Source organism: Ovis canadensis, chromosome 10 (genome assembly GCF_042477335.2).
Source record: "Ovis canadensis isolate MfBH-ARS-UI-01 breed Bighorn chromosome 10, ARS-UI_OviCan_v2, whole genome shotgun sequence".
In the NCBI taxonomy this organism is placed as follows: domain Eukaryota; kingdom Metazoa; phylum Chordata; class Mammalia; order Artiodactyla; family Bovidae; genus Ovis; species Ovis canadensis.
The window spans coordinates 98,775,578-98,801,723 of NC_091254.1; positions in this window are offsets into that span (position 1 = coordinate 98,775,578).

Here is a 26,146-nt window from a genome sequence, read left to right on the forward strand (position 1 = left end):
AAAAGACGCTTGCTCCTTGGAAGAAAAGCTCTGACACACCTAGCCAGTGTATTAAAAAGCAGAGACACCACTTTGCCAACATAGGTCCAAACTGTCAAAGCTATGGTTTTTCCAGTAGTCGTGTATGGATGTGAGAGTTGGACCATAAAGAAGGCTGAGCACTGAAGAACTGATGCTTTTGAACTGTGGTGCTGGAGAAGACTCTGAGAGTCCCTTGGACTGCAAGGAGATCCAACCAGTCAGTCCCTAAGGAAATCAGTCCAGACTATTCATTGAAAGAACTGATGCTGAAGCTGAAACTCCAGTACTTTGGCCACCTGATGCGAAGTGCCAAATCATTGGCAAAGACCCTGATGCTGGGAAACATTGAGGGCAGGAGAAGGGGATGACAGAGGATGGATGTCTCTGGGAGATGGTGAAGGACAGGGAAGCCTGGTGTGCTGCAGTCCATGGGGTCTCAAAGAGTTGAGAGTAGACAACAGTGAAAACAGTGGTTATTTTTGCAGGAAAGAAGCTGCTGCTGCTGCTAAGTCGCTTCAGTCGTGTCCGACTCTGTGCGACCCCATAGATGGCAGCCTACCAGGCGCCCTCGTCTCTGGGATTTTCCAGGCAAGAACACTGGAGTGGGTTGCCAAGCAAAGGGTGCTAAATCGATAGGTGAAAGTAAAATGAGAAAGAAAGAAAGATATTTTCAGAATCTGAAAGTATCTCCCCACAAGATACTATCTACACATGCAAAAACTTTTAACCTGATTATGAAGAAATCAGATATCCACCACCTTAAGCCAGCAATGAAGTAAACTTCCCTGACAAAGAGATATGTTTGCGTCACGCCTTTCACATTTTTGCCCCAAATGCATAACCTGAATTTAGTCTTGGGAAAATGTGAGACAAACTCAAATGGAAAGAGATTCTATGAAAGAACTAGCCTGCGCTGTCTTCAAGGCTGTGAAGGACAGATCAGGAGACTTCCCAAGTTGGAAGAGAGTAAAAGTGACATGAGAGAGAAATACAATGTGGAATCCTGGATGGATCCTGGAGCCAGGAAAAAAAAAAAAATTGGTAAGATAATCAGCCAGCTTGGACCTGGGTCTGTGGGTCGCCTGACTGCGCTGCGTTAACAGCGCTGCCCTGGTCTTCGCGGCTGTGTTTGGGTTGCGTGAGATGTCCACAGCGGGCAGCGCCATGGAAAGGGGGACGAGAAGCTGCCTGTATTGCTGCTGGAAGCTTGTTTTGCCTAAGTCCACAAAGATCTCACGAAGGAGACTGGATCAAAGGCTTGCCTCGTCCTCGTTTTGCCCGAGGTATTGTTTCCCAGACACGCCACCACGTGTGCACACACACTCGGGGTTACGGCGGCAATCCACTTCCGTTTATAAATAGCTGGAGACGGCCTGCCTGTGGCCAAGAGCACACAGCGAGGACGTGTCTCTGTTTAGAGGCACCGTCACGGTCGCTGCTGCGGGTGACAGTCCTCTGCCCTGCTCAGAACTTCCTTCTGTTCCTGCTCCAGCCAGGAGGCTCCTCCTGAGCCCGGGAGACCCCATCTGCACCCAGCTGCCGCTGCCTGAGGCCGCCCTGCCCTTCTCGGAGCTGTCTCTTCGCGCTCCTAGGTGACCATGCTAAGGCTGTGGTCTCCTCTCGCAAACCGTCTATGCCTCTCTGCACCGTCTAACATCCTGCCCTGACGCCAGGTCCCCATGGACTCCCAGAACAGCCGCAGTCCAGGCACCCAGCCCTCTAATGTGAGGGGGCGGACGAGGCCGTGTCAGGCGGCTCTGCTGGAGGCGGCGGCGCCCGCTGGAATTCGGAGGACGAGAGCAGGGGAGCTGGGGTCTGGGCTCCTTCCACGTGCTGCGCTCGCCTGCCTCCTGTATGGGTCACCGCCTTTGCTCCAGGTCACCCTCGGCCTTGGCTCTCACGGACAGTGGCCATTGGTCAAGAAACTGGGGGCTCAGACACGCCCGCGGGCCACCGCCGGGTCCCTGCTCCCGGGACACACCGCAAGGGCAGCTGCCCCGGAGGTGGGGTCTCTGCGCCCTGGGCCTGGGGCTCATGGCCACCCCGTGGCCTCCCGGGCTCAGGTTTCACGGGGCGGGGTGGTCATCTCAGGACAGAGGGGAGCGGCTTCTTCGCCCGGGGACCTTTCCTGGACTACTGCGCTACGCTCCCTGCCCCTCCCGGCCCCCAGACGGCAGGCGAGCGTCTGTTCCTCCCTGGGTCCCCTCCCAGGCTGGCCCTCACCCACCCGCCCTGCTCCAAACTCGTGACTCACCTCTGCTTTCTCTCACTCACACGTGGCGGTTAGGAGCAACACACTTCTGTGAACGGATCCACAGGCTCTGAAGCCCCGGGGCCCACAGGAATCTACCGCCGTGCCAGCTGCTCAGGGAGCTGCCCGCGGGACGCCCCGCCGGGCCATCAGGTCAGTCTCAGGCCGGAGGGGCGGCCCAGGACAGGCACGGAGGGGCGTGTGGCCCCCTCTGCGTCCGTTTGCCACGCGGCCGGCTGGGGGATCTCATGGTCCCCTCTGAGGACCCCGGTGAACCGGGCGCGCCCTACCCGTTCCTTTCCGCCTCACCCCTGACCCCTGGCAGCCCCTCCAGGGACTCCCGTCTCGGGACAGTCAGCCCATTCTCCCCTCTTCAGTGACTGCAATGGGCGGGACGCAGGGAGCCTGTGCCCCCAGGCCAGTCCAGCTCGTGCTCAGACCTTTCAGCACAGACTCTGCCCATAACCTCTCCTACCACGGGCCGGCAAGACGTCCAGCTTTAATTATCTCATAGCCGCTTGGCGGTTTGCACGTCAAGGAGTGGGCTGAGCCCAGAGGTCTTAGAAGGGACCGGACTCCTGTTCCTGCTCCAGCTTCTAAACCCAGAGGCTGGCTCCCAGGATAGACGGGAGACCAGGGACAGACCGAAGCCTGAGCTCCTGGCCCTGCTGCGGCGAAGCTCAGTGGGGCCTGGGAGTGAGTATTCGAGTCAGCTCCCGCCCCCTGGGGCCTGGTCTTGCTTCCAGGGCTCAGACCGGGGTGCACAGGGAGCCCCAGGAGCTGTGTGGTGTCTCCTTTCTTGGGCCTGGCCTCCAGGCTAAAGGGCTGACCCCTACGGACGCTGGCTCTGCAGCCTCGGAGCTCCGGCTCGCTGCTCTTCATCCCACTTCCTGGGGACTCCCCTGGGTACACTGGGCTCTCCCCGCCCCACGCGCCCCGGGGAAGGAGCAGTGAGCGCAGTGGAATTGCGGGGGCAGGAGGTGGGGCAGCACCAGGATGCCCACAGGACAGCAGGACGGTGTGCTCCTCAGACCCACGGGCAGGAGGTGGGGGCCCCCCAGTCCCCATGAGACGGGGACTTGCCTGACCCAACCCGGGGCAGTGGCCTCACTGTCTGCCCAGGCTGTTCGTCCTGGGAAGGAGGCATCTCTGTCTGTAGCCTCCAGTCCTCCCACCATGGCTGAGCTCAGGCGGGGCCCGCCGAGGTATGTTTACCGTTAAAGAAGAGTTTGTCGTCCTTCTTGGCAGAGAGCTGACTTTCATGTTGCATCTTCTTATTAGTGCTGGCCTGATAATTCATTTTAATACGGGCTTCTTTGATGAAGAGCATGGAAATAAAAGGGAAAGCATGAGTGCAAGGATGCTCTGACCCACCCTGCGCTTTGGAACCTGAGGCGGGGGTGCTAACACACTTCTCAGCTCCTGACAACGTGCTCTAGTGAGAACATGCCAAGGCGGGCATTCTCTGACCTCTGTGAACCCAGCTGTTGGGCGGACATTCTGAGAGCTAATCCCAGGAACTGGCATTGGCGTCTGGATGCAGAATTTCAAGAAAACGCTGGCCTCCCTGCTGCTGAACGCGTTCCAGGCTCTGCTGTAGATTTCAGACACACGGCTCTCACCATCACTGAGGGTTAACCGCATGTTCTGTTTGGACCTCAGGGTGCTAATTCCCTTTTCTGTGTGTTTGGACTACGCTAAGCTGCAAACTGGGAGATGGTGAAGGACAGGGAAGCCTGGCGTGCTGCAGTGCGTGGGGTCGCAGAGTCGGACACGACTGAGCGTTTGAACAGCAACAAAGCTGCGCTGGGAAAAGCGGCTGTTTTGTTCGCCACCAGCTCTGTGGCCCGGAGCCAGGCCATTCAGACCCTAGTTTTGTCCCCTGTTGGCTGGAGTCAAGTCCCCGCCCCTGCTCTCAGGAGGCTTAGGGGAGCATCACACTCGAGGGGTAGTCGGAAGCTCCGACCTGCATGCATCCTGGGGTCCTGCAGCGGCTAAACCCCACATGCACCCCAAGCACCAGGCCTCTCCTGCACGTGCCCCCGGAGACCACCCAGAGACAGGAGTTCGTCTCTGCCCGTCTGGGTTTGACCTTCCGGCCTCGGGAAGATTACAGAAATCATGGGACTACTGTGTCCTTCACATCTCCATCTGCTTTTGCCCAGGAGTAGCTGATCTCAAAGACGCTGCCAGGTAGGACTGTGTTCACACTCCACAGACCTCCAGGAACACAGGCGATTAAGGCTTGAAAAGGGTATACTTGCTTTTTCTCTTTGTTGGAGTCGTTGTTAAGGTTGTTGAGGTTGTTATTGTTGGTAATGTTGGTAGTGGTTTTTGTGCTTCAAAAAATGAAGATCTATTTGGCTCCAACATCTCCTGGACTAGAATTTCATCTTGGGAAAAGCACACAAGGACGCGTTACACCCCTCTGCTCTGCGCGGCCCTGAGGCAGGCGGTGAGAGCAGGGCTGGACACAGGGACCCGAGGCCGGAGAGAGGGACTTGGTTTCTAAACACCTTGTCCAGGGGTGGGGAGCCCACTGCCTCCCCAGGTAACTTCTGGAAACCTGAGCTCATCCGGGTGCCTGGACACGCCCACTGGAGGTAAGATGCTGGACCCCTGCCCGGTGTGGTCCTGATTCTCCCTCTGCCCCCGCGGCCGCGCTGTCCCCTTGGAGACACCCTGCCTCTGTGATCTGCGCCCCGCAGGCAGACAGGCAGGCGCGAGCGTCTTTCCTGGTTTCTACCCCCGGCGGCCTGCTTTCTGCCTGTGCGTCCCCGCGCCTGCCCAGGGAGTGTCTAACGCGGGCCCTGGCCTTGGTGCCGGGCAGCCCTGGACCACACCTGGCTCTGCGCTCACCGGACGTCCTCTGACACACGTGTCTCTCGGGCCTCGGGCTTCCTTGTCTATATGACGAGGTCTGCACTTACCTCATCAGGATTTGTTTGAGGTTCAAACGAAGCCGTGCGTGTAGGACACGGTTAACACAGTCAGGGACCGGGGTGGGGACTGTGAACACATCAATGCCGAGCCCCACCCAGCTTCGAACCCCGCGGCCCAGCCGGCCAGCCTGTCCACGCGCTGGGCTTGTGCTGACTCCCACCCGGCGGGGTGACCAACCCACCCTGGTTTGCCCTGCTTTTCCTGTTTTAGCAGGAAAGTCCCACAGCCCAGGAGCCCTCGGTCCCAGCAAGGAGGCCGGCTGGGCCCCCGGTTCCAGCTCGCGTGGAGACACATGGAAACGTCCACACCTGTGGGCGTCACACACGTAATTGTCTCTGGAAAAAATCCCAGGTAGCGATGAGCCGGACAGACGTGCAAGGTGAGAAATGCCTGTGCTTTTAAACCTCGTGTATTTTCCAACTTAAACTTTCCTTCTAGAGAAATGAGACGTTGAACGTGCAAACGGACAACAACCAGACCTGCATCACAGAGAGCACGCTGACCCCCGTGTGAGCGCCCTCGGGGCAGCCGGCGGCCTCTGGACGTCACACCTGCAGGACGCTGACCGCTGCCCCTGCAACGGCCCTGGAGACCAGACCCCCGCAGCGGCACCGTCAGACCCTCCAGGACAGCGTGAGTCCCTGCCGCTCCCTGACCTGGCGGAGCAGGGTCCTCCCCAAGTGGGTGCCTGACCCCGGCCCCGGGTCTAAGCAGCAGCCCCGCTCAGCGGCGTCCCCGTCACCGCTCCCGTCTGGCGGGGCCTCAGACCCGGCCACCTTCCCGCCTGTGCGGCTTGCACCAGGGTATCTGGGCGACGGCCAGCCCCCCACCCCGCCCAGACGCGGCCGTGTTTGAGAGGAGGACGTTCCTTACCGAATATTGTAGCCATATCATCATCCAGATTACTTAAATTTGCTGGCATTTCAGTGCTTGAAGCTAGGGGGGAAATAAAAACCCTAGTAGGTTAACAATGTTCCTCGAATTGGCACCGGCTTCTCTCCAAATAGGTTTGGTTTTGTGGGGCCACCAGCCTGCTCGAGGGGAGGGAGGCCTCCCCTCAGGGCTGGTCTGGAAGGAGATTGGAGGGTGATGACAGGTGGCCCTACTCTGGGAACCAACCCCGCTCCTGGGCAGGCTCACTGGCGCCGCCCTCGGGGAGGGTAAGAAGGGGCACACGTGTCCTTCTGTGGAAACCACACTCTCCTCCCCGATGACGGGTTCCAGCCGCGAGCCTGTCTGGGGCTGAGGATGTGGCGTGGAGGAAGGGCGACGGGCACGGCCGTCTGCCCTCTGCCCCTCTGCCTGGGGACCTGAGAGCCCAGCCCCTGTGGCCCCTCGTCTGTAAACAGCGGTCCCGGTGGGGGGGCTCTGTCCCTAGGGGCGGGCCTCTGGAAGCCAGTCCTCCGTGGGGCCCTGGACCCCTGGCTCCACCTTCCCGGCCTCGCTGACCTGAATCAGCTGTGCAGGGCTGGGCAGGGTGCAGAGACCCTGAGCACCGGTCCCCACTGCACCCCCAGGGCGCCTCCCACTCTTCTCAGAGCTGGTGTCGGGGTCCACGTCCTCCACTCAAGGTCAAGATCAGGCCCATCCTTCAACTCCAGGGGGATCAGAGAGCAGACGGTCGGCCCAGGACCCCCGGGACCCCCAGGAGACCAGAGAGCAGACGGCCACCCGGCCCAGGACCCCCAGGGAGCAGACAGCCACCCCCAGGACCCCCGGGGAGATCAGAGAGCAGAGGCCACCCCCAGGACCCTGGGAGAGCAGACGGCCGCCCCCAGGACCCTGGGAGAGCAGACGGCCGCCCCCCAGGACCCTGGGAGAGCAGACGGCCGCCCCCCAGGACCCCCGGGGAGATCAGAGAGCAGAGGCCGCCCCCCAGGACCCCTGGGGAGCAGACGGCCACCCCCAGGACCCTGGGAGAGCAGACGGCCACCCCCAGGACCCCAGGCAAGGCAGCCTTCCTGTTGCTGCACACAGAGCGCTCAGGTGGTGTCTGCAGGCATTCAAGTTCCAGCGCTAAACCAATGACGACGCTGATTTTGAAACGGTTTTAATGACGGACAATCTGCATGGCAATTGCTCATCTGCGCACACGCGGGCTCAGAACAATGCAGGGAAACTGCACAGAAAGGTCTGCGCTGCGATGACAATCGCTTCCCAGTGTGCTGACCTCCGTCAGCGCCGCAAACAGAAGCACAGTCCTCTTCGGAGGCGACGTTAGCGAGTCGTTACGGATGGGCACAGCTGCTCCTGCGAGCGCTTTGTTAAAAATATTCTTCTCGTTTCGCGTCTGTCCCTAATTATAATGGAGCCATTGTGCAGGCCCGCCCGTGCGTGTGCAGAGAAATATTGATGTTTGTGATGCCCGCCCGGCCCGGGCAGCGCCCTGTCCAGTGTGGCTGCCTGTCCGCCTGCGTCTCCTCCCAACGTCCAGGGTCCGCCGGCCCTGTGCCCGCGCGGGGACAACGCTGCTTGCTCCGTGCTTGCACAGTGCGCGTCCTGGCCCCCGGCATGGGCTCGCCGTGGAGCGCTGCGGGTGTGCTCTGCTCCACCCGGGGAAAGCAGGATGGTGACCTCTGTCCCCCCGGGGCCCAGGCCCTCACCCTTCCTGGCCTCGGGGTCAGGCCAACCCAGTGTCCACTGAGGCTGGAGGCTGGAGCAGAGACTGTGCCCGGGACCGGCCCTAAGCTGCCCTCGGGGTCGCTGTGGACGCTCTGTCGGGACAAAGAGCCAGACGGGCTCAGGGCTAGGTCGGGAGACTTGGGTCTGTCCCAGCTCGAGCGGTTCCCATGGCGTCGGGGGCGGGGAGCCAGCGCAGGGTGAGCCCCGTCCCCGCCCGTCACAGACCCCGCACCCTGGCACCCAGGGGAGGCCTCCTTGCAGCGCCTCAAGACTCAGTGTCCTGAGGAAAGACCGCTGGAGACACCAGCTCCTTCACGGCGAGGTCAGGCAGGGACCCCCTGCCCTCCCCCCAGACCCGGAGCGGGCTGGGCCTCCCCGGTCACTCGGGGACAGGCCGAGGCCGCGACCTTCTCGGGGGAGCCGCCCAAGCCCTGTGCAGACCTCCAGGGCCGCTCGGCCCCTGGGCACTGGGCAGGGGGCCTGGCAGGGCCTCGTTCCTTGGGCTCGTCCCTCTGAGGAGGGTGGGAGGGGGCCTAGGCTCAGGTCTCCCGCCCCCCACAGTCCTCGGGCAGCGAGTCACATGCCAGGACGGGGGCGTCCACTGTCGTCTTCCTCAACCCAGGGGTCGGGATGCAGTGGCCGGAGCCCAGCGGGGCCTGCCTGGGTGGGATTTGAACCTGCCGCCTGTAGAGGACGTTCTGAGCCCTGGGGGTGGGGGGGTTTGGGCGTGGGCCAGGACTGGCCCTGCTTGGGAGTTTTCTTCATTTTATTAGTGCTTCAGTGACGCTGAAGGTGCGTAAAAGAAAAATGCCCTTATCTTAGCAAGACGCATTTGCAGGAAATCATAAGGCATTTTGGGCGATGCTAAAATACTCCAACAACCACGAAAGCATGTGTGTGTGTGTGTGTGTGTGTGTGCGCAAGACAAGATGGCAAGATGTGTGCGACTGAAACCAGGTAATGGAGCGTCTCTCCACGACTCCTCTGCTGTTGGGTAAGCCAGAAATGTCCATCATAAAAGTTAAAGTATATAATGCATGCTACTCTCCCATCCGAAAAACTCTTTGAATGTAGGATAGCTGGGCAGCTTGCTCCATCCTCCAGGAATAAGTGGTAAATCTGGGGCGGCACGCAGGGGAAGGGCCTGGGAGAACCCCGTGCCCCCGACTCACCCGGGGGCCCCATTTCCTCCCGGCCACGACAGCCCCGAGGCTGTACCTGAGGTCACGTTGATCGGCGGGAGGTCGGCTCCCTGCCCGCAGTAGAGCAGCAGGACCAGGAGGGTCAGTCCAGTGGTGGCCGCCATGCCCCCCGAGCAGAAGGAGGACCCTCTCCTGAAGGCCCCTCAGCTTCTCCCGCCTCGGTCTCCAGGACACAGCGGAATGCCCAGGGTGTGTGACATCATGGCAGGAGAGGAGCTGGGTCCTGCCCGTGTGTTGGGGTGCGGAGAGAGTCGTGCTCGGGGTCTGTAGCTGGCAAGGAGGTGGGAGGTGGGCTGGGGTCTCTACGCAGGACTTTGTCCTGTTCTGGCTCCTTCTTCAGTCCTGCAGACCCGCTGGCTGTTTCTCCAGCTCACCTGGAAGCTGCTGGAAATGCAGAGCTCGGGAGCAGCTCAGATCTGCTGAGTCAGAACCTGCATTTTCACAGATGCCCGGGAGACACATGTGTGCAGTGAATTCAGACTACAGGGTATGGTTTTCAGTGGTGGCTCAGTGGAAAATAACCTGCCTGCCAGCGGAAGAGATGCAAGAGACCCAGGTTCGATCCCTGGGTTGGGAAGGTCCCCTGGAGTAAGAAATGGCAACCCACTCCAGTATTCTGGCCTGGAGCATCTCATAGACAGAGGAGCCTGGTGGGCTACAGTCCTTGGCGTCGCAAAGAGTCAGACACGCCTGAGCGCCTGAGCACACACTGGCTCTCCTAGGGGAGGAGACGGTTTTCTTCTACCCATTTAAGGTTCCCCAGTGGGTGTGAAGTTACACTGACAGAGACAGACCAACAGGAGGAAAGCTTACACGTTGATTTAACATGTTTTACTTGAAATGGGAACCTTCATAAGGAAATGAAGGTCTGAGGAAGTGGTTGGAAGGACGTGAGGGTTTTCATACTAGCTCTGATGAGGAATGGACAGTCCTGGAGGAACGCGGCTGAGCAGGCAGTAGGAGGTAAGTGTCGCGAACAGCGCCTGTTGGCTGGGATTTCTTTTTACCTTTTTATTTTATATTGGAGTATAGCCAATTAGCAGTATTGTGACAGTTTTAGGTGAACAGCAGAGACTCAGCCTTACATATGCATGTATCCATTCTCCCCCAAACTCCCCTCCCATCCAGGCTGCCACGTAATACCGAGCAGAGTTCCCTGAGCTGTACAGTAGGTCCTTGTTGGCTATTTTAATTTAAAAGTTTTTTATTTTGTATTATAGCCAGTTGACAATGTTAATTATAATAATGATTAACAATGTTAATTATAGCTGATTGACAACGATTCGATAGTTTCAGGTGGACAGAAAGGGGGCTCAGCCGTATACACATGCTCTTGCGTGTGTTGTCCTCGACGCCCCCTTCCCGTGACACTGAGCAAAGTCCCCTGAGCAGGTCCTTGTCGTCCTGGGATTCTTCTCGGCACACATTTGTCTGCAGAGATGAGGCTGCTCCTTTCTTCCGGGTGTGGGGTGGGTTCCAGGGAAGGAGATTGGAGGCAAGGTCAGAGTTGTTCAGCGTAAGGAGTGGTCCGGGTTTTGGAACAGCTTTTCCTGCACCCCATTGTTCTCCTGTCTGAAACTTTCCCAGGAAGACTCACAGTCCAGAATAGACTGATCTCTACAGAGAGGCCCAGGCCCTCAGCCCTGCACCTGTCTGTGGAAACAAACCCAACTAAAAAGGACTCCTCGCAGGCCCTGGAGGGTGCATGGCCACATGTGGCCTGCCGGGAGCACGCGGTGAGGTCGTGGGTGGAAAGAGAGCCTGGGTGCACGGGGGCTCTGCCTTGGTCGCGGCCCAAGGGTGGAGCGGCTGGGGCTTCACGCGCACGCCCTTTATGTGGCTTGGAACGTAGGCATGGGGCTTTGAGCATGGGTGGCAGGAGCAGGCCAGGCGCACGGCCAGCTACCCGGTTTACCCAGGACTTCCTAACGGGAGCTTGGCGGGTGGGGCAGCCCGGGCCCTTCCCCAGTTGTTTGGCTAGTAACTAAGGCATACAGCTGGTAATACATTTATTTGAGACGGATGTCTTTGAAGCCGATGCTGTGGCAATCAAAAGCTCAGTGTCAAGCACTTAGGTTATGACCAAAACTTAATGCCAGTACAACTATCTACATTCTCCAATACCGCACCCAGTCAAAGCTTTGTTATATGACCAAAGTTCCCACCGTGTCCTGCTTTAAGGAGAACAGATTCTTATTGGACTCATGGGAATAACCAGATTTCCATGAAGGTAAGGATGCTCAGGAAGAGTTTTCCAGCCCTGGAGACGTCAGGGAAAAAGATAAGTGGTTTTGGAAAGGTGTGACTCAGCGACTTGCTCTGAGTTATCGGTAGCTTACGGCTTCCCTGGTGGCTCAGTGGTAAAGAATCTACCTGCTGAGGCGGGAGATGTGAGTTCAATTCCTGGGTTGAAAAGATCCCCTGGAAAAGGAAATGGCAACCCACTCCTATATTCTGGCCTGGAGAATCCCGTGGACAGAGGCTTCTGGCAGGCTAGAGTCCATGGGGTCACAAAAGCGTCGGATGCGACTGGGCAGTCGAACAATAACAGGTAGCTTAAGAGAAAAGAGGAAAGTGGTTCCTTAAATCTGGAAAAGCAAATGTTAAAGAATCTGAAGGTTTAACAAAAAAGCCATAAAAATCTTAACTGACCATTCTTCATCAGTTCATTTAATTCCATGTTGTGAAGAAAGCTGAGCGCCGAAGAACTGATGCTTTTGAACTGTGGTGTTGGAGAAGACTCTTGAGAGTCCCTTGGACTGCAAGGAGATCCAACCAGTCCATCCTAAAGGAGATCAGTCCTGGGTGTTCTTTGGAAGGACTGATGCTGAGGCTGAAACTCCAGTGCTTTGGCCACCTCATGCGAAGAGTTGACTCATTGGAAAAGACTCCGATGCTGGGAGGGATTGGGGGCAGGAGGAGAAGGGGACGACAGAGGATGAGATGGCTGGATGGCATCACTGACTTGATGGACGTGAGTCTGAGTGAACTCCGGGAGTTGGTGATGGACAGGGGGGCCTGGCGTGCTGCGATTCATGGGGTCGCAAAGAGTCGGACACGACTGAGCGACTGAACTGAACTGAACTGAATGAATTCTTGCTCTGCTTGATCTTAAGTTAGCAGTTACACAAATCCATTAGCTTCTCCACTCATTCTGAAGAGTTGTGCCCAGCACAATGGTGTGACCTTAAAGTTATTTAAGCAAAGGGACCAGGAGTCTTTGCTCCCAGAGGACCGTCCTTCCCCATGTCCCAAGGATGGTGCTTTTCTGTTTAAGATGAAGAACTTTGGCCTATATTTGATTACAAGAGCAATTGGGAAAATACCAGAGTGAAAAAAATAGCTGTCTGTAAATGATAAAAGGCTTAAAATGACCACAGTCAGAGATTGACGAGAGTTTGCAATTGGCAAGCAAGGCAATTGGCTGTTCCTGTGACGGTAACTGGAACGATCAATAGCGCTATATTGGGACATGCCGTGGAAAGCAAGGATATTGACAAATTTCTAGGAACGTCTTGTAATTTCTGAAACAACCTTTCATCCATATAAATATAACCTAAGGAAGATTGTCACTTTTTATTTGAGAATGTTTCCAATACAGTTTAACATATCAAATGGACCGAAGGAGTTCAGCATCTCTTTTCACAAAGTGAGAGACCAAATCCTTTGAGATTTTCTGAGACCCTCTGGGAAATTTCTGAGTCTTAAGGTCAGGAAGATTTCATTTGGAATTTGATTTTGGAAAGTTGTCCAAAATGTCAAAAAGTTTTGAACACTTGACTAAATAGCTTCATAGATCACTATGGAAACTATTTATTTCACCAAAGTGACAATAAAGGACTTCAAAAATAAGCATAGGGAATAACATGATTAAAAAAAGAGCTTAGCCCTTCCAGTGTTGGGAAGACTCAGCTTTCTTTCGTAATCAACGACATGAGACAGACAGCCTGAAGTGCGTGGAATTTGGCTTCCTCGGTGGCGCATTCAAAACATAAAGCAAGTCTTTCACAGTCTCTTATTAAGAATCTCTCTCTTTAGTCGCTAAGTCGTGTCCGACTCTTGCGACCCCATGGACTGTAGCCTGCAAGGCTCCTCTGTCCACAGGATTCTCCAGGCAAGAATACTGGAGTGGGTAGCCATGTCCCTCTCTAGGGGATCTTCCCGACCCAGGAATTGAGCCGGGGTCTCCTGCACTGCAGGCAGATTCTTTACCAACTAAGCTATGAGGGAAGCCCTAATTAAGAATAGTCCAAGAGAAAAACAGTCCAATAGTCCAAGACGACTTATCCCACATCACACGAGCTTGGAAAACACTTGGGTCGGTTCCTATATTTCTGAGAATTTTAGGAATATTTACTGTACATAAATGATTGTTTTTCTCAAAGCCAATTAAAATAGAGCTCTTCAAGAAGTTTTTAAAGTTGATTTTGACGGTATCATTCTTAGACGGGAAAATGGTACATACCCACACATACGTAAACACACAGACATGCTCTGAAACAATGGCCAGTATCAACTGGGGATTTTAAGAGTCAAAACTCAGGAGTCACGGATTCAGGTGGAACCCACAGAGCATTCTGGGAAAGAGAAAGCATTCTGGGAAAGAGAGAGAGCCGGGGACTTACCGAGGCAAAAGGGCACAGCGCTGTCCGAGCTTGTCTGGCGAGAATTATAACTGACTCTGGCAGAAGAAAGGAAATATTTGTCCGTGAGGGGTAGGCCGTCTCAGGGCAAGGGTCTGATGCGTATCTTGAGCTTCTGGGAAGTGTGCAGACACTCTGGAGGCCAGCATCAAGACCATAAACAGTCAGGGTGCAGACCCCTAGGGGCTGAGACCTGCGCAACCGCACTTTACCCACGGCCTCTGGTCCATTCAGAGGCTCTCTTGGCAAGACTGGCGCGATCTTGATTTCACCTCATAACGCAAATAGAGTCCCACTGTCATCAGAAAACTAAGGCTTGCGCTTTTCCCAAGTGCAGGATAGTTCCATCTCAATGTTTGCCCTCTTGCAGCCCCTGCAAGCATTGTGACTGGGGTTGATGAGCAGGATGGTTGGGTGTGGGTTTTACTTCTAGAGCTACACTTTTGTCTTGCAAAGACTCGATGAATAGGACAAGGACTGTTATTTTTAATTCTTCCAAGAAGTGGTGCAGCCTTAGTGATAACATTAACACGTTTTCCTACCCATCCAACCACCCTATTGTTTAGTATTGGGGAGATTTTTTGACTGGGCAGGGATTAAAGACGCTGTGGAGCCTCAGGTTTAATTCTGTGTTTCTGTGAGTTAGTCCACAGTGGCCTCAGGGTGCTTTCCCTTCCCTCTCAAGTGCAAGGTTGAAACAGCTTCTACCAGGCCTGATCTCAGCCTCCCACTGGGCCACTCTCTGCCAGGACCGCAGGTCCCAGGGGCGGGTCTGGCTTTTTGCTGTCTTGAGTGGGGGATGGAATGGGGGTTTCTCCAGGAAGTCGGTGGGCCTGTCGCACAACTCCAGGGTGATCGGGTGCGGAGGACAGCCCTTAGCAGCCAGCTCTGCTGAGTGGGTTGTGGGTGTTCATGGATGTTTTCAGCTCTAAATCTGGTAGAATCTCCTGAGAGGGAAGTGGGAAAGGCGAGCAAAGGGCGCCGTGATTTAAGAGATCTGTTACTGTCCAGAGACCACGAGTTCTTCCTGGTGGGGGACCAGGGTGCACTTGCATGGGGGCTGCGTGGGGGGCCTGGGACTGAGGGCATCTGGAGGGTCCCAGGCCCGGTGCTGCAGGCGGTTCCTGGGTATCAGCATCCCAGACGTCTGCCTCCTGCCTGGAGGTCAGGCCGGTATTCTCTGAAAGGAAGAGCGGTTAAAAGCAGACAGTTGCATACTTGTGGCTGACCTGTGTGCTGTATGGGCTTCCCAGTGCAGGAGGGGTAAGAGGTGCAGGTTGGATCCCTGGCTTTGGAAGATCCCTTGGAGAAGGAAATGGCAACCCACTCCAGCATTCTTGCCTGGAGTATCCCGTGGACAGAAAAGCCTGGTGGGCTACAATCCTTGGGGTTGTAAAGAGTCAGACACGACTGAGTGACTTAGCAAGCGCAGGATGAAGTGCGATAGCAGGCAAGACGAGAGCCCTGTAAGAATTTACAGATGTCCGGAATGTTGGTGCAGAGAGTGTGTTTGGGAAGAAGTTTCTAGATATTTTTGGAAGCAGAAGATATACTACATAAGAAAACCACATTTTCTATTATTTGTTACTGAAACAGTCAGAGAAGCCATATCCCTATGCTTCTTTATGGCTTAAAGGTTTCTGGCCTCTTAAACTGATGGAGGTGAACACGTCTGTGTGTTGTGGGTGAGAATGGATGGTCTCAGTGTTAAGTGGATCAGAGTGGGAGAGTCTGGGATAGACTTGCCAGAGCTATGAGAGGCTGAGCTTCATATGGCAACTAGAGGGGAAAGGTAGATGCCAGCACCTGTGGTTAAAGTTAGGAAACTTTCAAACAGCAATTAGGGGTTCACGGAGCCCCTTGGGACGCTCTCCAGTATTTAAAATTAAGGAAATCTCAGACAGCAGTCAGGGGTTCACGGAGCCCCTCAGGACGCTCCCCAGTATTTAAAATTAGGGAAATCTCAGACAGCAGTCAGGGGTTCACGGAGCCCCTCGGGATGCTCTCCAGTCTTTAAAATTAGAGAAATCTCAGACAGCAGTCAGGGGCTCACGGAGCCCCTCGGGACGCTCCCCAGTCTGCGTTTTGGGTCGGAAGGCTGGTGCGCTCCCCAGGGGGACGCGGGCGCTGCTCCGTGGACCGTCTCTGTGGACGTACTCGCACTCTCCTTACCTTCGTCCTCTTACACGTTTGCCAGAAATTACTGGCCTTAAAAGTGACCGCGCCCCTGTTTTACACTTTGGTGCCTTCACGCCCAGCCCCGAGAGCCATCCCTGCCAGCCTGCCTGGGCAGCCCCCTCACCTCCCCTGGTCCGGAGCGGCCACGCCTTCCTCCTTGTGGCCTGAGATGGGCCGCTTGGCGGTCACCTGCCTGTTGACTGGTTGCGGTTGGGGTCCTTTGTGGTCTGGATGAACGGATCTGGTCTTAAAGAATAATCACCTTCTTCATGTCTGTTCTTAGCGGGGAGGCCTTGGCGTCTGTCCAGCACTTAATGAGAAATCATGGTCCAATTATGTTTAATTTTTTCCCCTCAGTTCTTTGTATGTTTGACATAATGGTGACAATGAAAGAAACTTGAGTGGCAAACGCGTCAGTAAATAAAAGCGCGTTGCAGCCGTATTCTGCCCCGACGCTGTTGCTCCAAACGCATCAGTAAGTAAAAGCGCGTTGCAGCCGTATTCTGCCCCTGACACTGTTGCTCCCTGACGGTAATCTTTGCAGGACGGAGTCTGTGCACCGATGTGCGCTCGTGCTGCTCAGCCTTTGCGTCTCGGGGTCTGCCAGCAGGGTGAGCGAGCGCTACTTTGCCCTCAGAAGAAGTAGCACTGAATGCCCAAGATTTTGTATTAAAAAAATTAAATTTATTTTGTTTTTCATACTGATAAAAATCTGGCTGCATTCCAGTTATCAGGATAAATGAGTGTGCTGTCCATAGAAACGAGCTCTTCTGTTTAAATGAAGAGCAGATAAAGCTATACCTGCGATGAATCCAATCTGTTCAGTGACAGGTCATAGAACCGTGATCTGTGAAGTGGTTTCTGCAGGCTGGGTAACTTTCTAGATGAGGGCCGCTCACCTTCACCTCAAGCTTCTCGGGCTAAGTTCTCTGTGTCTCTGGAACTTAGATCGTTTTAGGAGCAAGGGGAGAGACGGAAAAGGCCGAGTTTCCCTCTCCTCTTTCACAGGCGAGGCGCTTCTGTTTCATTGGTGTCTGGGCGATAGGGCTTTACACGCTTTCCTTGGGATTTATAGCACCTGAGAGGACAGTGTGACCCTGCACGGCCCCTGGGGAAGGGACAGGGCAGGCCGGGCCTTCCAAAACTCTTCTGCGCACCCTGCGAGCTGTCTGCAGAGAGCGGCTGTCCACGGAACGCTGTGGTTTTACAGCAATACTAGTTCTGATGATTCAGGAAGCTTTTTCCGTCACAGGTCGTTTTCCGGGAGGAAAGTGGTAAGGACGGCAGTTTCATCACCGTGTTAATGAGGTCCTGTAGGCTGTGTTCTGTAGCTAAGAGTGCCATTTATGGACCTGGGCTGCTCTGCTAGATTCCAGTAGTAATTTTAAACGTAGGAGAATCCTAATATTGCCCTCTGTGCCAGCCAGTCATTTTATGCTAACTTGCTTTTTCAAAAAACACATCATGGAGAATTGACCACGAGGCCAAGAAAATGAAAGGATATTTTTTCAAGTCCTGTTTCAATGAACTTTAAAAATAACGAAACAAGCGGACCACTAGACCCACCTGGAGCAATGTCCGGTGACGTCTAAGGTCTCGGAGGCGGTCTCCGCTTGGAGAGGTTGGTGCGCTGAAGGCGGCTTGCCTGGCTCTGCACAGGTAAGTCTGCTAAAGTTCACAAACTGCTCCCTACATTTCTGATTAAGTTACAGCTAACAAAATTGTTCAAGGAAGGCCTGGGTGGATGGATGCGAATGTCAGCTTCAGTCCACAGGTACTTTAAAGTGAAGATTCAAGACTCTGTTTTCTGAACATCTTTGATCCATGTGGTGGTTGTTTTGCTCAAAATGTCTTTCTAATTGAAACTTCTTTTAAATTATTTGTTGGGACTTCCTGATCCCACATGCCTCGTGGCCCAAAAATCAAAACACAAAACAGAACCCATATGGCAGCAAATTCAATAAAGACTTTAAAATGGTCCACGAGAAAAAAAAATAATCTAGAAAGCAAACAGAAAGCCTCAGGGCAGCAGAACGCTCAGTCGTGTCCGACTCTTTGTGATCCCATAGACTGCAACTTGCCAGGCTCCTCTCCTGTATCCATGGGATTTTCCAGGCAAGAATACGGGAGCAAGTTGCCATTTCCTGTTTCAGGGAATCTTCCCAACCCAGGGATCGAGCCTGTGTCTCCCGAGCTCCTGCACTGACCGTCCGATCTTTCACCAGGAGCACCACTTGGGGAGCCCAATACCCGGTGTAGTTTTGGTATAAGGAAGGCGGGGAGGACTGAAGGAATGAACTCTGGGTAATTAGCTGGGATGACAAGCCGTTCTTTTAAGTAGGTTCACAAGAAGGAAAATCATCTTTCTTTCCTGCCAGTGATGAATTAAGTTTTTTTAATAGAAAAATTCATTACTAAATTTAACTTTTATGCCATTAACTGGGAATAAGAAAAAGGATGGAATTTTTAAAAAGCATCATTAAGTAGATGATTATATAACATTTAAATTAAAAATGCTTCTTTAAAACTCTACTCTTAGGCTTTAAAAACCTCTATAGAGCTATCACCATAGCTTTTTTTTCTTTTTCCAACCTGTGCTTTGAAAGGGAAACAATGATTAAATATTAAAAGATCTGTTTTTTACACCCCGATTTTTAAAAAATTAAATTTAGAATTCCAGCTTCTTTATGTTTTCTATGTGATCTGTTCCACATCTATTAGCAATTCCAAACATCTAGTAACATGTGGGAGAAAAATAATGTTGCACTTTAATACTAGCCTAGGCTGCTGTGATGAAAGTGAGAGAGGAGAGTGGAAAAGCCGGCTGAAAGCTGAACATTCAGAAAGCTAAGGTCATGGCATCCAGTCCCATCACTCCATGGCAAATAGATGGGGAAACAATGGAAACACTAAGAGATTTTATTTTGGGGGGCTCCAAAATCACTGCCAGAGAAGGCAATGGCACCCCACTCCAGCACTTTTGCCTGGAAAATCCCATGGATGGAGGAGCCTGGTAGGCTGCAGTCCATGGGGTTGCTAGAGTCAGACACGACTGAGCAAGTTCACTTTCACTTTTCACTTTCATGTATTGGAGAAGGAAATGGCAACCCACTCCAGTGTTCTTGCCTGGAGAATCCCAGGGACCGGGAAGCCTGGTCGGCTGCTGTCTATGGGGTCACACAGAGTCGGACACGACTGAAGTGACTTAGCAGCAGCAGCAAAATCACTGCAGATAGTGACCGCAGCCATGAAATTAAAAGACGTCTGTTCCTTGGAAGAAAAGCTATGATCAACCTAGACAGCATATTAAAAAGCAGAGACATTACTTTGCCAACAAATGTCCATCTAGTCTAAGCTATGGTTTTTCCAGTAGTCATGTGTGGATGTGAGAGTTGGACTATAAAGAAAGCTGAGTGCCGAAGAATTGATGCTTTTGAACAGTGGTGTTGGATAAGACTCTTGAGAGTCCCTTGTAAAGGAGATCCAACCAGTCCATTGTAAAGGAAATCAGTCCTGGGTGTTCATTGGAAGGACTGATGCTGAAGCTGAAACTCCAATACTTTGGCCACCGATGCGAAGAACTGACTCATTGAAAAGACCCTGATGCTGGGAAAGATTGAGGGCAGGAGGAGAAGGGGACGACAGAGGATGAGATGGTTGGATGGCATCACCGCCTCAATGGACATGAGTTTGAGTAAACTCCTGGAGTTGGTGATGGACAGGGAGGCCTGGTGCGCTACAGTCCATGGGGTCACAGAGAGTTGGACATGACTGAGTGACTGAACTGAACTGAACTGACTGAACCTGCTGTGGCTGCCAGGTGTCTGCGGGTGGGGCAGGTGGTGCCAGCCCGGGGCTGCTGCTCGGCTGTGGGCGGCCAGGGTGGGCTCTCAAGCCTGGAGTCTTGGCGGGATCGTCGGGAGGAAGGAGGAGGTGAGTCCACCCGGCTGCCCTGTGAGCGCAGGGGGATGGTCGGTGTGCAGGCCACGCACTCTACATCCCACCTCGTTGTCCCGTTTGGCTTCCGGGCCACACGCACAGAGGGCTCTGGGGTGTGGGCCTCTGGTGTCCAGCACGCACACCTGCCCCTTCTGAGCGGGGTCCCGATTCCTGGCTGAGCCCTGGGGCGGGGGCACCGCACAGGCTGGACACAGAGGCTGCCAGGGGAGGCGAGGGAGGCTTACCCTGCCTCTCCCTCCACTGACGGGGCCGTGAGCGCCCCTCGCCTCGGTTCTCCTGCCTGTAAAGAGGTGACAAGTGCTGCCTTGCAGAGCCGGAGAGGGACGTCAGTGAGGTGTCAGGGCTGGGCACGGGGTGACCTCCCAGGCGACTCCTGCACCTGCCTCAGTCTGCTCAGCTCTCCCGGGCCTGTGGGGCCTTAGGGAGCCGGGTGGACCCCACAGCTGCTCCTTCACCATTGCCCTCGGGGGCCTGGAGGAGGCTCTCGGGGCCTGTGGGACAGCCGGTCTCCCTGGGTCACCTGGAGGGCACCCGAGAGCTCGGGCAGCTAATCTGAAGTGGAAAGACGCCGGCCAAGAGGAGCCTGGAGCGGGCACGGAAGCTGGCAGGCTCCCGGGAGCCCGTGTGTGGCTGAGGCGCCGTGTCCCGGGCGCTGCTGCAGCCTGTGGGCGAGGTTCCGTCTTTAACGTATGTTCTGGCCGTTGCTCTTCTATCTGTTCAGTCTCTCAGGGTGTGTGAGTGACAAAGGATCCTGAACGTGTAACTGAACTCCTTGAGGAGACGGACGTTTGATATCTCCCCAGAGTCTTCTTGCAGAGAACCCCAAAGCGTGACTGGAACTCAGCAGCTGTGTTCCCAGAAACGTCCGTGAGAAGCAACAGCTGCTGCTATTTAAAAGCTTCCTTCAGACCCACCGCCCAGAAGGCTGAGCTGGTGGAGGTGCAGGCGCCCTGGCCCAGAGCCCGCGGGGGCGGGGGCTGGAGCCCGTGTCCCCGGGCACCCTCTGCTCCTTGCCTGCCACCGGGCCCAAGATCACAGAACTGGAAGGGCCTCAAAAGCCACTCGTCCAGCTCCTGCCTCGGAAGAGCATTTGTAAATGGTTTTTTTAAAAAAAGCCCAGCTGAGGCCAAGACCCCATCATGTCACTTGGCAGTGGCTGAACGTGGGATTAAAACTTCCAGAAAGTCAAATGGAAAAGGCCGCCATGAAAGGAGGAGATGAGAGGGCTTGGCTTTGCGGGGAGGAGCGTGCAGCTGCCCAGGGCGGACAGGCTTGTGTGGCCGGTGCAGCTGCCGTGTTGTTCCTGTTCAATCGTTTAGCCGTGTCCGACTCCGCGACCCCATGGACTGTAGCCCTCCAGGCTCCTCTGTCCATGGGAATCTCCAGGCAAGAATATGGGAGTGGGTTGCCCTTCCCTTCTCCAGGGGATCTCCTGCCTCGGCAGGCAGATTCTTTACTGCTGAGCCTCCTGGGAAGTCCAGGGTGTATGGAGGGTGTTAACTCAGCAAACCGCTCCTCACCAGCCACAGGGCCTCTCTTCTGAACTGGCCAGCTTTGCAGCTACATACACAGCCTCTTGGCTAAACACGTGCATTCCTAACCCCTGTTTAGGTTTTCACTCCCTTCAGTTCAGTTCAGTTCAGTTGCTCAGTCGTGTCCCTTAGCAGCAGGCAACTCCAATTATTTTTTTAATTAACAAGAAAAAAATCTTAAACTGACATAAAGAGTGCAGCAGTAGTACCATAAATCGCTTTTCCCTGAACCGTTTGAGAGTAAGCTGAGGTTGTGATGCTCCATTGCTCTGAAGTGCTCAGTATGATTTTTTTTTTTTACAAACAATGCCTACCTGACTCTAAAACACCATCAGAATCAGGAAAGTAGCGTCGACGGGTTATATGTTGTGCAGTAACACATTCCTTAAAATTCCCACTGTCTAATCTTCAACCACGTTTACGATTAACCCTTAAACTTCAAGTTTATAATTGTAATGCTGCTGAGTCACTTCAGTCGTGTCCGACTCTGTGCGACCCCATAGACGGCCTCCTACCAGGTGCCCCCATCCCTGGGGTTCTCCAGGCAAGAATACTGGAGCGGGTTGCCATTTCCTTCTCCAATGCATGAAAGTGAAAAGTGAAAGTGAAGTCGCTCAGTCGTGTCCGACTCTTAGCGACCGCGTGGACTGCAGCCCACCAGGCTCCTCCGCCCATGGGATTTTCCAGGCAAGAGTACTGGAGTGGGGTGCTGTTGCCTTCTCCTATAATTGTAATAAAATCAGGTAAATAGCTTTTCTATAGCTTAGTACCATCCAACTATCAGTTCAGTTCAGTTGCTCAGTCGTGTCCGACTCTTTGCTATAAGATGTGATAAAAATAGTCTTCACATTATAGCAAAAACTGCACCAGATGAGAAATATCACCGTAAAACACCCAAGATATGCAAAGCGATTTTGTATATACAGAAGGCGTCTCTGTGGGGGGAATGTAATCAAGTGAGGTGTTTCCTTTTAATCGCCCAGAAGTGGACCCAGAGTTGACAGGAGAATAAGAAACAGAAGCAGAAACTCCATCACATAGGACATGAAAACATCTAAACTCCAACCCTTCAAACCGGAGAAAGCGCTTCTGGAGCAGCGATGGGTCTCATGGATGTAGGGATTCACGTCTGCAGGTAAAAAATAAATACAAAGGGGCATTGCAGAGCTGTTTTTAACATATCATTAAGTTTATGGGTTTAAAAAAAACCCCACACAAAATGACACTCTGTATTTTAATTCTACTTTGCATTTTCTCTGAGGACGCATGCTCACAAATGTATAAAAGACCGGAAAACAGCCCAGCAAATTGATGAGACTAGCGGGGTTAGGGAGTCGGGGAGAGGCATGGCCGTCGTTTATTATCACATTTTAGCTTTTTGGAACTGTTCAAAATGCACTTGAATTGCTCATGTAGTTAAATTTTGATTAGAAAGATAATTATAAAAATTACCAATTATTTCTCCTGTTGTCAAGCAATAGTGATCAGACCAGGCCAAATTCTTTTCCTTTCCTGTGTCTCCCACTGACTTGAACTTGCAGAAATGTAGCTAAAGATGGTCTGAAATGACTAAATAACTCTGGGAGAAATAGGAAATAACCCTCTTGTGACCTGAGAAATAGTCAGTACAACCACATCCGTGGATAGTGTTCATGGCTCAAGTCAGGGTGAGACACAGGCTGGATGCAAAAGAACTTCGGTGACGATTTCAGACGCAGCAGGCCCGTCTGGGCTTCCTCGGGGCGTGGTGGCTGGGTTCCCAGAGCGGGTGCCTCAGAAGAGCCCGTCAAAATGCAGGACATTTTTACAGCGTCACCCAGCCTCGGATGTCATCTCCCATCCATCCAGCCACACTCTGCTGGCCAGAACATCACCAGGTCGGCCCAGAGTCAAGGGCAGAAGATGGCTGACTCAAGAGAACAGCATTGAGGTCACACTGTTTGGAAAAAAAATCCCATAGAAAACCTTGGGATGAGAGATACTGTGGCTATTCTTGGAAATTCCAGCCTGCTACTGAACCGTATGTAAGAGTGTTTGACAAAGATTCCAGACATCTGTGCTTCCCCGGAGCAGGAAGCACAGATTATCCTTGTGAAGTGAGTTCAGACACAGGGAGGCATGTCAGTGTACGGTTACTAGTTTGCTGACGTAATAGGCAGGCTTCCCTGGTGGTTCAGTGGTGAAAAATCAGCCTGCAGTACAGGGGCATGCAAGTTCAGTCCCCGAGTTGGGAAGATCCCCTGCAGAAGGAAATGGCTCCTCGCTCCAGCATCCTTGCCTGGGAAATCCCATGGACAGAGGAGCCTGGCACGCTGCAGTCCACGGGGTCACAGAAAGTCAGACCTGACTTAGTGACTAAATAGCAACAAGACTGATATAAAAACAGTTCAGCGACTTTTTTGGATTTCATAAAATGTGCCAAACAGCTGTGGGGCGGTAAATAAAATGATTTTGCACCTCTGTAGTTAGAACTTTGCAGGGCTTGGCTCCCTCTACTCCCAGCCTGGGTGGTCTCTCTGAGGTTGTCAAGGGCTCCAGGGAGGGTCAACCTCAACTTAAAAAGCGTACAGGCTCCTGCCGTTTAGAATCCAGCTTTGGGGGCATGAAGAATAAAGAAAATACCACCTTCTGAAACAAATACTATTACTGCGCCAGTAGGTAACCACGTGCGAGAGAAATGGGCCTCTGATACAGCCGGCGCGGGCTGGGGCAGGCGGGGGCGCGGTCTCTTTTCAGATCCCTGACAACACTGCTGATTCCTACTCTTGCCCCTTTGTACCAGCTCAGTGAGCACGGTCCGTCCCGCCACCGTCTCTGCCTGCTTCTCATCAAGGCTGCTCGTTTTCTTTGACAAAATGCTTTGGACCCGCCCTGCTGGCTCCCACCTTCCTGATCTAGACGAAGTTGCTTTCCCATCTGTGCTCTGGAGGCCAGCTCAATTAGGCTGTGTTTTTCTAGATGAAACTGGGGCTAGAGTCCTCCTGTGCTCCAGGGGTGTTGAGACTGCCGCCTTGATGCAGGCTCGGGGTGGCCTGGGTTCCTGCCGCTGGCATCTCAGCCCAGCTGCCTCCAGCTGCTGGGGTGGCCTCTCTGACTCCGGGGCTCCCTCCTTGCCTGGCTCCCAGGGCACAAGGGTGACTGAGATTTCTGTGGGCACCGTGCCCTCTGGACAGAGTCCAGGCCACCGAGAGGACGTTTATGGGCCAGTGGCGCCCAGCACAGACCTGACTAGGTACCATCATCATTAGTCTCTGCTTTTCCCTTTCTGTGAGGGGTAGAAAAATGAGCCGACCCATCCCCTGCCCAGACCCCCTTTGGAGCGCCACCCTGCCTCCAGAGGCTTTCTAGAGTGCCCTCAGATGCTGCTGTTGTAAGAACTGAGGCCTTCTTGCCGATGCTGCTCTGACTTTCTTTGCACCTTTTCCCCGGCCTTCCCCTGTACGCAGATGACAACTGTGGCCCCAAGACAAAGTCCTGCTCTTCGTAAAGCGACCGATTTTGGCTTCTGGAGATGAACACGAGGCAGAACTCCAGAATTAGAATCATTGATCAGACCAAACGGATGTGAATCAGTCACCTTTGACAGTACGTTAGATTTTTTAAAAGAAATAACTTTCTCTATTTCCTCACTGGCTGCACTGGGTCTTTGCTGCTCGGCAGTCGCAGGGAATGGGGGGCTAGGCTCTGGTTGCGGGGGTGACGGCTTCTCGCTGCGGCAGCTCTCTTGCTCGAGGTCCTGTCGGCTCAGTAGCTGTGGCCCATGGGCTTAGCTGCTCTGCAACGCGTGGGATCTCTGCCGACTAGGGCTTGAGCCCTGCCTCCTGCACTGGCAGGTGGGTCATTTACCGCTGAGCCACCAGGGAAGCCCGGGGTTGATTTTCAGACTGTTTAAGTTTAAACGTCTAGTCCTTTCTTGATGGTCACGTTTTAAAGTTCTCTGCATCAAAGCTCTAAGCCCAGAATGAGGACCTAGCTCTCCGGGCCTATTCCCGAGACGCGCATCCTGTGCCCAAAATGCGGGTGACTTCTTAGGAGGGGCTGTGTGAAATCACCCCCTCTCCCCCAGCCTCTCCCCCAGCCCTTGCCCTGCTCTAACAGTTGTTTCTCTGACAAGAGTCTGTTTGCTGAATGACAGACCCCATGCCATGCTCCTCAGCCTGCATAGAACCAGGTGTCACCCCGTTGGAAAGGGCAGAGAGCTTTCTCCCGGAGGCAGGGCCTTCCTGGGTGAGCGGGCAGCTGGAGGGACACAGCTGGCCTACAGGAAGCAGCAGAAACCCCAGCTTGCTCACGGCTCACCCGGGCACTCCAGGCCCAGCTGTCCCCTGATCTGAACCAGTGACCTCGAAACCTGAGTCTTCTCCCGGCTGGAATGTCCCGTCACATGCTGTTTTATTTTAAACTCTGGCTTCCCTGCAGAGCACTGTGCTCAGACGCCCCCGCGGGGTCAGGCGGTGGTGGGCAGCGCCTGCCCAGGGCCCACTGGCTGCAGTGGCCTGGGCCGCAGTCTCCTCACTAGCGCCTGGGGGTGAGCCCCTGCCTCGCCCGGGGGGGCGAGCCCCCAGCTGGCCCCACTCGGGACCGGCCCCACCCCGCAGGCCCAGCCTGGCCAGTGTTGGAGGTCAAGCGTGGCTGCCCCTCGCTCCCCATCTACCCAAAGCAGGTCCCCAGCCGGTCCTCCCCCCCATCAACCTTCCCACACACCCCCAATGGGACCTGAATGAGAACTCTCAGGACAGCAGAGACTGGAGGGCTTCCAGCTTGCCCCCTCCCACCACTGGCCGCTGGTCCTCC